Source organism: Lissotriton vulgaris, chromosome 5 (assembly GCF_964263255.1).
Source record: "Lissotriton vulgaris chromosome 5, aLisVul1.2, whole genome shotgun sequence".
Classification (NCBI taxonomy): Eukaryota; Metazoa; Chordata; class Amphibia; order Caudata; family Salamandridae; genus Lissotriton; species Lissotriton vulgaris.
Window position 1 is genome coordinate 937866338 of NC_141693.1, and position 13767 is coordinate 937880104.

At 43.4% G+C, this 13767-nt stretch overlaps 1 protein-coding gene across 2 annotated transcripts in view; it reads right to left on the reverse strand.

Annotated features, from left to right (window-relative positions):
• Positions 1–13767, reverse strand: part of DPYSL4 (dihydropyrimidinase like 4) — a 257621-nt gene that overhangs the window by 235233 nt on the left and 8621 nt on the right. The window lies entirely within an intron of this gene.

Genomic DNA, 13767 nt, shown 5'->3' on the forward strand with positions numbered 1-13767 from the left:
AAGTCTTTTTTTTTGTACGAATTATAAAATACGTATAATTGTTTCAAATGTATCTTATGTATATAATGAACTTTCTCCATGAATTTTGTATTGAACTGTGCTTTGATGGTTTTAAAAAGATTTTTTAACCGAATAAAGCTAATTTTGAATTTGACCATTTAAGGTAAAACATAAGTGATCTCTTTGCATCCAGTACATGTGTCAACTTTTCTTCTCGAGGGGATTGAGAATGAGAAAAACACAAGCAGATCTACCTTCTGTGTCCAATGTATAGCGGTAGAGACTTTGGGATAGAAGGTAATATTAGGGGTATCAACTATATCATCAAAAACTCAAAAAGGTGCTGCACAGAGCAAAGCTCCTAACTCACCAATGCTATGAGCTTATGCAATTGCTTTCAAAAAGGCTAATTTCATGTCATAAATTTGATATTGATAGACTTGACAGTTTAAAGAGGTGGGACTGAAGGGCCTTAAAACTAAAGGAAAAGCCCATTGTGGAGATAAAAGTATAAATCATGGGATGAGAGAGAGTGGAAATATTAAATACCCTCATAGAGGTCGGCTGATTTGCAAATACTTCCTCTAAATTTCCAGACTAACAAAGAAAACGTTGTCACAAGAGAACTAAACATCAGCTGGAGCAGGGGTAGTTGAAAATGAAGAAGCTAATAAGGAAGAACTGTCAATGGTATTAGAAGAGAAAATGTACATCTACCAGGCCAAAAGTGGACTACCAGAATTCCTTCTCAATCTCACCACTTAGGTCTCTTAAAGAAAACCCATGACCAAGATTTCTGTGTCTAGTCCTATACGGAAATGCCTCTCTTTGCATGATCATCACCAACGTTTTTGGATTGATTCTGTTGGTTTTTCAACTCTGAAACTGCTCTGAGACCTGCTAAATACAGAGACGTTTGAAGGCATGGGCAGAGTGGGCTCTGGCCCAGGGCCCCAGCCTTTCAGGGGGGCTCCCTTATAGAGACAGCTCTGTTCTTGCCCTGATGACCTTGAATAATTCTAAAGCATATTGTTTTAAATACCGTTTTTAGTTCATTTATTTTTAAAGTGATTCATGTGTGAAAGTCTATAAGAGACACTTTGCAGAGAAATGTGATTATGTTTCATGCAACAGCCATAAAAAAAGCTTCTTTCAGTTCAAAATATGACTGCACATATCAGAAATGGGAGGATGTCGCCGAAAGTATTTGCAATACAATTAATGAACTGCTGTTGTGTCACAATATTGAAAATATACTTCACTATCCCTGAATATCAGATACAAATATATTTAGAATTTGGACCGGAGTGCCTGTGCACCATTAATGACCTATGTAGAGAGGGTATGAAAGAGCTCAAATTAAAATCATAAACTCAAAGCTGTTCTGAAAAGGACACCACAAAATAGGTTTGCCCAGGGTCCCCAAAATCCTGAAGATGTCCCTGGCTAAACAGACCTCAGTGTGATTGCTCTGACTCTTGAAAGTATATATATTGGATTGGTTTACACCCTAGTGACATACTTGAACTTGCCTATAAATCCCTAGTATGTGGTAAAAGGGATCCTCAGGCCCTGCAAGTAAACATGTTCCCCAGATACTGCAGCACTGCTGTGCCGCAATGACTGTGACAAATTAAAACATGTCTCTCAGCTTGCCACTGCAGCCTGGAAAAGCAGCTTTAGGTTTTTAACTTGAATTTGACATTTAAACTAATGACAAACCCTAAACCTTCCTTTTTTGATATATTGAGGTCACCCCTAGTTAGGCCTATTGAGTCCTAAGGTAGGGTGCTGCATATTAAGATACAGGGCTTATATTTTTATATGCCCTAAATGAAAAAACCCACAATTGTCATTTTACAGTGGAAAGGCTAGTAGCCCCATTGTCGAGTATAGGGTTACACACTGACAACTCAGCTGTGCTAACATCTAAATAGGACTACTAAAGTTGGTAGTTCATGCTATCAAATTAATAGTTGCATTGAATCCGAGTTGGTGCCCAAGTCAGATTTAATATAACTTTTGAGTATGTGAAACTGCCCACCTGGGGGGAAGAGTGAATGTCCCAGGTCCTGGGACCATAGAGCCCTGCCATTGAAAGAGGTGTTACCTCCCTTATGGCAGGAAGCCATGCAGTGACCCCAAAAGCCAAGTTTCAAAGAGGAATACACATTTGAATAGCAAATGGTGACCACACATGAGACAGGCTACTCTTTTGTTCAGGTAGACAGGCTGGTGTTGGGGACTGAGAGGGTAAACAGTTGCCAAACCATTTTCCCTTGGGAGTGTAGCCCTCAGGTAGCCACACCTCTAGGGGTGCTACTAACCTCAACACACCAAAAGAAGGGTTCATCCAACTTGGGCGTGTGGTGAATAGTACACTCTGGGATAGTTAATTGCCGCACATTGAAGGAAGTTGTCATCAGACAGGAGGGGTCTTAGTAGCCTACTGATCTTTGGACTGGGTAAGAGTGGTCTGCTTAATTCAGACACTCTGTTCATCACTACCCCCTTTTCTGAATCGTTTTTGGCCACTATAGGTGTGGCAGGGTATACTCAGACATGAGTCCCTTTCTCACTGCACCATCAGGATTCAAGCAAGCCGGGCCGAAGAAGGCTGAAATGCCAGAAACCGGTCCCCGGTAGCTTGTCTCCTTTCTGGTGAAGAATTGGCTTGGTAGTTTAGTCTGCCCTGTTCCCATGATGCACTGGGCCAGGGACAGACTGATTTGCATATAGCCAGATTCTGAGCTGGGATGGTGCAGTGAGATAAATAACGGTGATGGATCAAGCCCTGATCTTTGGACTGGGTAAGAGTGGTCTGCTTAATTCAGACACTCTGTTCATCACTACCCCCTTTTCTGAATCGTTTTTGGCCACTATAGGTGTGGCAGGGTATACTCAGACATGAGTCCCTTTCTCACTGCACCATCAGGATTCAAGCAAGCCGGGCCGAAGAAGGCTGAAATGCCAGAAACCGGTCCCCGGTAGCTTGTCTCCTTTCTGGTGAAGAATTAGCTTGGTAGTTTAGTCTGCCCTGTTCCCATGATGCACTGGGCCAGGGACAGACTGATTTGCATATAGCCAGGTTCTGAGCTGGGATGGTGCAGTGAAATAAATAACGGTGATGGATCAAGCCCTGATCTTTGGACTGGGTAAGAGTGGTCTGCTTAATTCAGACACTCTGTTCATCACTACCCCCCTTTTCTGAATCGGCTAGTAACCGTAGCATCCCCCGAGGGCACTGTCTGGAAATAAATATGGGAGCACTGGAACCCAGACTTCAGATCTTATCTGGACTAGAAAGAGGACCAAAGAAGTACAGCTCTGCTGTTCCCTGGGCCAGGCAAGAGAGACTGCACCAAAGTTTGGACTACACCTGCTGTTCCTTGAGCTATCAAAGAAAGGACTGTGTGTCTAAGATTCCTGACTTGTGAAAGGTTGTTCCTCAGCACAAGACAAAAGAGGTGCACTCATATAGTTAGTTGGCTGAATTCCTATTGCAGCATCAGGGCCACAAATGCTGAGCAAGCCATTTTTGGCAAGTCAGTAGCCACGGTAGCATGCAGCCCAGGAGACCAAATCTTGGTGTTCAAAAGTTGTACCGGAGTCTGCTAGACCTAAGAGCCAGAGTGCAGTGTGGTTGCCCAAGAAGGACACTAGCCTTTATGAAAGGGAACCACTAGTTTCTCTGTGACCAGAGGCCAGGACTCCAGTGGCAACTGGACTTTTGCTGGACCCATGAGGGCTTCATGTGATTATGGTACTTCTAAATGCTTTAAACTTGTTCCATTGTATAAACCTGAGTGCTCAAAGCCACAGCTGCTTTATTTCGAGCTAAAGGTTTTTCAAATGAACCTGATGGACAAAAGATGGCATTGTGCATCAGTAGTATAACAAAACTTTATGGGGACTCCCTGCAAGGTAAGGTGAGTGGTCTCCCAATACCCATTCCTTAGGTGCATTGCTTCTTCTGAGTCTTTAATTTATTTGCAGCTGGCCAGCCAAGGGGACCCTTTAAGGTGGATGGTGTAGGGGCCCTCCCACACCACAGGGGCTGTGGGGGTGTCTGCTACGCCCCTGTTGTACGAGTATTACATGGTGAGGTCTCACAACCAAATCATATATTACATTATTTTGTTCACAAGTCTCAATAAAGAGGCATTTGTTGAGAAGGAATGATGTTGACTCAGAGAGGGCTGACCAGAATTAAGTCCATCAAATAATGATGAGCTTGTGGGAGCATGAATTAGCCAATTTTTGAGGAAAGAAGGAATATTCCTCCCCTTATGATGGAGAAACCCAGTAATGGTGCTACTACATATTTGAAAACGATGTAGACAAACCGGGCACCAACAAAAAGGAGCCCTAACTTGAAAAGGAAGGTTTTGCTCACAAAACCTGAGTATCTTCTAGTGTGATGGTGCTATTGGAACATGAAAATAAGTGTCCAATAAACCCAACAGGATAATGAAGCTTTCTGAAGCACCAAAGGAATGATCATCTGGACATCCTCCATCTTGAATGAAATCATTTAATTCACTGTTTCGGGTCCTTTAGATCTATTACATTATTTATTATCATACCAACCTGGTACCAGGAATATGATTGAATAAGCTCTCACTGCTCCATCTTCTATGGGCAATAGAAAAAACATGTTTTTGTGCTGTAGATCCTGAATGTCTGCAGAGAATCCTGCTTTAGTCACAATACATTTTTGACCAAGGTGTCTGTCTGATGCCTGAATTTGGGTGATCAGCTGGGAACTCTATCTGATAACATTCTGGGGCTATATGTAAAACCCACACATGTAAAGTAGACTTTATGTATGCCTCCGGAAAGTGATGGAAGCGGCTTCCTACTGACAAGCCTGAACCATTTCTGGAATAGTTGAACCTAGGGGTGCTTCCCTGGCAAATTAGATTTTAGCTTCTCCGATGTTTTGTCAGATTACCCTTTCCCACTCAGCTTTCAAGGCTTAAGGAATTGTTGCTGTATTCTTCATTGTGCCTAAAGGATTATCTTCCCATTCCAACAAAAGAAGTGGTCCGTTGCTGTGGTTGTTTTTGTCAAAAGGAAGAAAAAAGTTTACTGTCCTTGAACAAACAATACGACTTTTCTTCAAACTGTTGACCAGAGAGACGAGTGCCTTGAAATGTCTTTGTTAATACTGTGATCTGGTGTGGTGTATCCATGTGCCAGTCTCCTAACTTCAAATTCCTGTGAGCAGCTACTGATGGAGCAAGGTTTCACTCGTAAAGAGACTTGCTCGGACTCAACCCTCTCTAAATAAAACGTAATGAACTAATAAACATGTTTTGTCTTACTAATTTTGCATCACACAACATTTCTAGTATCTAGGGGAAGCTTGCGTATGTGCTTTTACTAACAGTAACTTGAGTGACCTAATATGGCCGCCGCAATGTGGGAACTTTTTCTGCGCATGACTCTGTCACACTCATGTGACGTGACGTATTCTTTGCTTGGTGGGAAATCTTTGCTTCTGCGCACTAGAACTAAAGATGGCTGCTCTATGTTTTCATGTGCTGAAGCTTGCATTGCTGCTTTTACTAAATTATTTGTTCTGCTTAATTCCTAATGCTGAAGTTAAAATAAAATAATGGGAATAGAGTAGAGATAAGTGGTATACAGTGTACTCATTTATTCTTTATTCTAAAACTGTTTCTCTTTGACATTACCATTAGCTCGTATTTGGGCCTGATGTAATCTTGCTGCACTCCATCTTGCAATCCTGCGACTGCGCAGAAGAGCTTGACAAACTGTTGACCAGAGAGACGAGTGCCTTGAAATGTCTTTGTTAATACTGTGATCTGGTGTGGTGTATCCATGTGCCAGTCTCCTAACTTCAAATTCATGTGAGCAGCTACTGATGGAGCAAGGTTTCATTCGTAAAGAGACTTGCCCAGACTCAACCCTCTCTAAATAAAACGTAATGAACTAATAAACATGTTTTGTCTTACTAATGTTGCATCACACAACATTTCTAGTATCTAGGAGAAGCTTGCGTATGTGCTTTTACTAACAGTAACTCGAGTGACCTAATATGGCCGCCGCAATGTGGGAACTTTTTCTGCGCATGCCTCTGTCACACTCATGTGACGTGACGTATTCTTTGCTTGGTGGGAAATCTTTGCTTCTGCGCACTAGAACTAAAGATGGCTACTCTATGTTTTCATGTGCTGAAGCTTGCATTGCTGCTTTTACTAAATTATTTGTTCTGCTTAATTCCTAATGCTGAAGTTAAAATAAAATAATGGGAATAGAGTAGAGATAAGTGGTATACAGTGTATTCATTTATTCTGTATTCTAAAACAGTTTCTCTTTGACTTTACCATTAGCTTGTATTTGGGCCTGATGTAATCTTCCTGCACTCCATCTTGCAATCATGTGACTGCGCAGAAGAGCTCAAGAGTCCATAAAGTCATGGCATTGAACCTGTGCTAGTGACTGTCTTGCCTGAAGATGCGCCTGGGAAACTCGCCCTTCAACCTCTCGAGAGGAAGCTGAATTGAACATTTTACATACAATGTATTTGTTATTGAAACATCCATTGTCGGGTGGAATAAAATGCATGGGAAAATAAAGATATGGGCGGGAAAGATAATTTGCATTATTGAATCAAGTGACCTCATAACTGGTAAGGTGTGATGACCTCTCATCTTTTCATGCAGTCCATCCACTCTGGGGCCCCTTCGGACTCCTGCCTCCACCACAACTTCACCAAAGGACTACAACCCATCAGGACAGCCCTCACTACAATATTAAATGTCTCCATTGCTTCTGGCACCTTCCCTGGAACATGGAAGCATGCTACAGTAGGTTGTATCACGTTATAACGCATTCCGTTGCAGCACATGCCTTTACTACGCATGCGTTACAACGTGAATGCCTTTACCAAGAATAACCTTTACCACGAACATACCTTTACCACGCATGCCTTTGCAACAATTTACTTTGTAAAAGCATCAATGGTATAGGCATATTCGTAGTAAAGGTTTTCCCTGCCCTTTGTCCCAAAAACGGACCCAGCCCTTCTAAAAACTACCCCTCTCCAAACCCTAAAAGTTGACCCCTGCACAAAGCCCCGAGCCCTTCTAAAAACTTCACCTCCCCCTGGCCTAAGCCCTAAATGTGTGACTTTGTGCGATGCTCCAAGCCCTTCTAAAAACTACCCCTCCCCATGCCCTAAGCCCTAAAATCTGACTCCTGCTCGACACCCTCAGCCCTTCTAAAAACTATTCCTCTCCAGCTCTAAACTGTAAATACGTAACCCCCACCCTAGACCCAATCCCCTTACCACTCCATAATTTCACCTCCTCTCCAGCTCGTTTGGCTTGTTGCACTTCGTATAGAGGAAGCGGAAGGGTTTCTCTAACAACGCTGAGTGGTACCACAACAAGAGAGGCAGACGTGGGACTGGAATTCCATTCCAAGGTAGGATTTCCCATTTCATACACTTTAAGCATACATGCTGCCACACATATACATTTCCCACACATACATTTACAACATAATTCAATGTAAAGGCATGCGTGGTAAAGGCTGCTTGTGGTAACGATATATGCGTTGTAAAGCATGCGAGCTACTTGCTATGCTATGAAGCAGTGCCATTGTGATGGCTGTTTCCCATTACAGTATTACCCCGAATCAAAAAGCCTACTGCGGATCCAACAATGCACAAAAACTACAGGCCAATCTATCTGTCACTGCTCCTGTCCAAATTCATGGATAAACTTGTCAAAAGATGCCTCACCAACCATCTCAATAACTACCAACTCCTGCATGTCACACAATCAGAGTTCAGACCAAACCAAAGAACAGAAACAATCCTTATCATCACAACAGAACATCTGTATGATCTTAGATATATGCGACACAGCTGCTCTTAATCTCCTGGTCCACTCCACAGCATTCAACCCATTCCATCCTCATCTGACGCCTTCATTAGATTGTAACCTAAAGACTCATTCTTCATTGGATATACTCCTTCCTGACTGGAAGTCCACAGTCATTCAGGCTGGTCCCCTACTCTATGGACACCAGCAACCCCATCTGTGGACTGAAGTCACCAACCGAATGACGAGAGCAGTAATGATGGGACCCCCTCAAAATGTCAAGTACGGCCAGGGAACAGAGGGGAAGAAATAAAGCACAACAGAAGAAAAAGTTTCCTCTTTGGCCACAATTATTCATTACAGGTATGCATCACGTTAAAGGCGACAGATACACAACAAGCTTTTTATTCTCTTCAAAAAATATATGAAGTTTTTAATTTTGTATTTTTAGCATTGCTTTCAAGTTTATATATTTTTCATTTAAATTAGAATTCATAAGAAACATACAATCACAGTGTTAACATTTCATAAATCATTTCATGGTTCATACAAAAAAGGAAAGAGATAAAGTAACAATAACTAATTGTGAAAAAAACAATTTATACCAATACATATGCCCCTGATAACACACAACCAATCACAACATACAAACACATACATACTGTCATTGCATACACATACACTACGTCTGAAAAAGGAATCTGGGTACTAATCAGCAGGGAGCCCCCTGCCAACTGACGAGTCTCAAAACAAAGTATGAGACCCCGCACTATGACGACCTACTGTCTCAAGCTTAACACAGAAAAAACAAAAGTTGCAATCTAATGGCTAGCTGAACTTAGACCAACACCCACCTCCACCCGAATATATGACGTTACAAGGCAAGCAATTACAACGCATGCTTTTACAACACAGTCTTCTACATCGCAACTACCATTACATTGCAGGATTTTACAACTCATGCCATTACAACGTATTTTTAAAAACTACCATTACAACGCATGCCATTACAACGAATAATACTTTTAGGGCAACAGTAGGGTAAGTGTTGGATAGTGTAGGGGTAAAAATTACTATTCCCACTCCAGTGAGTGCAACTGCAAAAAAAATGTTGGATAGTGTAGGGCTAAAAATTACTATTCGCATGGGCCCCAAAACCCATGCCCACCCTAAAATTAAAAAAAATCTCCATTACTTACCTTATAATGTGTTGTAATGGCATGTGCTGTAGTTACATGCCTTGTAATGGACTGCGTTGTAATTGCATGCGATGTAAAGACAGTTGCGTTGTAACAGTTGCGTTGTAAAGGTAGGTCGTTGTAATGATTCCGTTGTAATGATTGCGTTGCAATGGATGTTTCCCCCTCCACCTTCACCACCCAAACCAAGAACCTTGGGCTTATCATTGACAGCGAACCAAACATGGCTGCCCAAGCCATCGCCATACCATCTTCTTGCTTTCACCCCTGAAGAGAAAAACCTTCAAATGGGTTCCAACCAGCATCCACTAAAACCATCACACATGCTCTCGTTAAAGCAAGTTGGACTACGGGAACACCCTCTAAGCTGAATCAGCAAGCAACTTGTCAGCTGACTTCAAACCATTCAGAATGCGGCAGCCAGAATCACACTTAACCTAACACAATGCAAGCACATCACACCACAGCTGAGGAAACTCCACTGTCTTCCTACTGGCTTCCTATATAAAAATAAGCCCAGTTCAAACTCTTCACACACATCTTCAAATCTTGCCAGAACATGGGTCCAGCCTACCTTAATAGCCGAATCACATTTCACAAACCAACCAGACTCCTCTACCTTGCCAGACTCTTATTCCCACACACTTCACGCATATACAGAACCAGAACCGGAGGACTGCCTTCTCCTACATCGCCCCAAAAGCTTGGAACAACCTGTTATTACAGATTAGAGACACTTCTTCAGTTCTTGAGTTCGACTGAAAGCTAAGGACCTGGCTCTTTGATTGGACCCACTTACCATACCTACACCAGGCTGCATCAGCACTTGCAACTGCTCATCCTGCTGAGGGGGTACACGGACACACATAATTTGTGATAAATTCTCCTGATGTGGTGGAACTTACATGTGCAATGTGAAATAACACATCCTGCTGTGGGGGTACCTGTTGATGCAATGTGTGATACCTCTTCCTGCTGTGGACATACTGGGCAGGCAATGTGTGATAACAGATTCTGGCGTTGAGTTAAATGAACAGGCAATGTGTGATAACTGATCCTGCTGCAGTGGTACCTGGGCAGGTAATTTGCTATAAATCATCCTCCTGTGGAGGTATCTGAGCAGGCAATGTGAGATAACTCATCCTCCAATGTTGTGGAATGATCATTAAAAAAGCAGTCTATGTTTGACTTCAAGATCACACCAATGCTATCCATCTCCAGGATCACTACCAGTCTAGCTTCCGCTAATGCTGCTGCATGGAGACCATTACAAAAAAACAACAGAAGGGAGGTACAGTACAGAGATTGGATTCTTACTCCACGGGCACTGTTACATAAACAAAAGGAATCCTACTCACAGTGGACAGGGAGAGTGTCGACCACAGATGTGGGGACACTCAGTGTTTTGTAAAATACCCCTCACACACCAACAGGCCCCTTGGTGTCATGCTTCATCATTGGGGTCTTCGCACCCCTCTAACGGGATGCGGTGTGCTGCGACCTACGTCTACGCGGGAGCACTGAAAGTATAGACTATGTGTGGTGCATGTGGTGGAAGTGGTTGGGTATTTAAATGTGAGTGGTGGGATATAGTGAAGGTTAAAAAGTACCTGGCTTGTAGGTATATAGGAAAAAACTTTATTCACAACCCCGAGCTGGTACTATTAAAAGAAGTGCAGTTTGAGGTAGTTAACTGTCGTAACTATGGACAGTGCCTCTGGTGTGCGTCGACATGTTTCGGAGCTTGTGCTCCTTCTTCAGGACGGGGGCACAACTTCCCCACCGTACTCACGTTTTTCTATGTAATGTGTAAATAACCAAAAAGTGCAGGACTATTTACAGTGTTGTAATGATAAATTAAGGCTATAATGTGCCTACAGTGGTATTAGACCATGCAGTTGCATGACTCATTGTGTAAGGTTGTCTTGCTTCATGAGCATTTCAAGAACGTCTGGGGTTGATTGCTAATTTCGCAATAGACTCTGGACAAATTTACCTCTGTGCTACCCCATACGCTGCTCCGCTGGAGACCATTACCTTACACATCATAGATGATGCCCTCTTGATCACAGATGAAGTTGACCCCTACCTACTAAAATTGGTGGACCTCCCAGCAGCCTTCAACACAGTTGAACATCCCGGCCTTATACACATCCCGGAGTTTCGATTGGGATTCATCCACAATCTCCTTCAATTGTTCTCCTTATACATTTACAACTATCAACAGTTTGTTTACAAGGGCACCTTTAAGGCACAAAATATCCCCTGTACACCGTCACACTGAAGACTAAGAAATGTAGCAAGGAAGAAAGCAGGCTTTTTTCATCCATGCACCCATGATATGGAACTACATTGCCATCAGCCTTGCCTCAGCACTGCTTCAACTTAGGAAAGAGTTGGAGACTCACTTCTTTACAGCAAACAAATGATAGACGGAGTGCTGACAACGCAAACATTCTCCCCCAGTCAAAACATCTGTGTTAAATCCATTGTTCTTTTGCCCACTACCCACCCTAGTTTGGAACCAGCCATATGCAAACTAGTCTTGACCCTGTGCCCCATAGGAACAGTCCAGACTGAACTGCCAGGCCAGGTCCTCCCTGGACCGGAAACAAGTATCCTCAGACGGGTTTCAGGGTATGTCACCATTCATCAGCCAAGCTAGCTTGAATCCAGTGGCACAGTAAGAAAGGGACCCACGTCTGGGTATACCCATCCTACTTAGGGCAAAAAGTGTTACAGCAAACAAATGATGGACGGAATGCTGACAATACAAACATTCTCCCCCAGTCAAAAGAACTGGGTTAAATCCATTGTTCTTTTGCCCAATACCCCACCCCAGTTTGGACCCAGCCATATGCAAATTAGTCTTGACCCTGTGCCCCATGGGAACAGTGCAGACTGAACTGCCAGGCCAGGTCCTCCCTGGACAGGAAACAAGCATCCTGGGACCGGTTCCCATGAGGCACAGGGTCAAGACTGATTTGCGTATGGCTGGGTTCAAACTGGATTGACATGGTAAGCAAAAGAACGATCGATTTAGGCCCAAATCTCTGTACTGGGGTGAATGTATGACATTGTTCTGCATTCTGTCCATCAACTGTTGTTTTTGCATTTGTCACCCTGAGTGGGACAGGTATGCCCAGACGTGAGTCCTATACTCTCCATGCCACTGTAATCAAGCTATCCTGGCTGAAGAGGGGTGAAACCCCAAACCGGTCCTAGGATGCTTGTTTCCAGTCCAGGGGAGACCTGGCTTGGCAGTTCGGGCTGGACTGTTCCCCTGAGGCACAGGATCACGAATGAATTGCATATAGCTGGGTTTAAACTGGATTGGCATGGTGAGCAAAAAAAGATTGATTTAGGCCCAGATCTCTGTACTGGTGTGAATGTATGACATTGTTCTGCATTCTGCCATCAACTGTTGTTTTTGCATGACTCACTTCTTTAAACATCACTACATCACAATCCATTAAGCATCCACAACCCAGATTCCTATCCTATTAATCATTGACTTGATGTTTCTCTTTGACCTGGTACTGCGCCCCATTGCCTTTTGGCTAAGTTTGTGCAATAGAAAAATCACAGACAGGCATACATCCATACCTACCTGGTCAGGCAACGTGAAATAACGCAGCCTCACATGGAGGGAACTGGCCAAGGTTATCGAAAGTGACCCTGCTATGGGAAATAACCGGACAGTAAAGTGCAATATCTTATGCTGACTGTTATGAAGTCACCCAGAGAGGCAACGGGCGGTAACTCATTCTGCTGAGGAGATGCCTGTGTGTGCATACACTCGAAGAAAGCCTGTTTTACTGAAACAAGTAAAGCACATTTCCTTCAGCATCAAGCGCGCCTCCTCAAACGACAGAAACAGCCCCACTGGTCAGTTCAAAGTGAGGCCCACAAAACATTCCCTGGAATCGAGTTCACTGCACTTTGTCTGTGTTCGTGTCATTAGGACACCCCGTGGTAAGTCCAACCTCAAGGCACGGCTGGCACTGAGTCTTTCACTGATCCCGCAGTGGCTGGGCTCCCGTGATAGACACACGCCTGCCAGCTCCTCGCAGCCACCGGGTCACTCCTCGCCCTTCCCTTTGTTCTTCCCTGTCAGGGTTTTCACGGGGATTTCGAAATCAAACAAAAAGACAGACCGTTTGCACCGAAGGCTCGGGATCAACGCACTGACGGTCTAACATTAAAGGACAGACGTAGTGGATAGCAAGCGCTAAAAAAATCATTTTAAATGCAAATATTCGTCTCACGGTCTTATTTTTGGAATGGAATTGGCGCACTAGTTGAAAGGCTTTCGTTTGAATCCACATTATCTCTGGAGAATAAATGCGCTTTGCAAGGAAGAAGAGCCAAGAAGCGTCTATCGCTGAATATTGATGGTTTGGGTGTTCTGAAATGCTGCTGACCCAGATTGCTTATTCCTTATATCACTACCAGAAAGAGGGCCCGTGGGTATATTAAGAGTGAAAGAGAAAGGTGATGTGAAAGAGGAACGAAAGAGAGAGAGAGAGGGAAAGAAAGATAGAAAGAGTATTTATTCATATATTTATGTTAAATATAATATGTTAACATTGGTGGTGTGTCGCTGGGAAGCCAGGTCTGTGGAATTGTCTGCAGGTCAGACCTCTCCAGCTGAAGGCATGGCCGTGAGCATGCTACATAAACAAGGGGGCTCGCCTCGCTCGGCCTGCGCT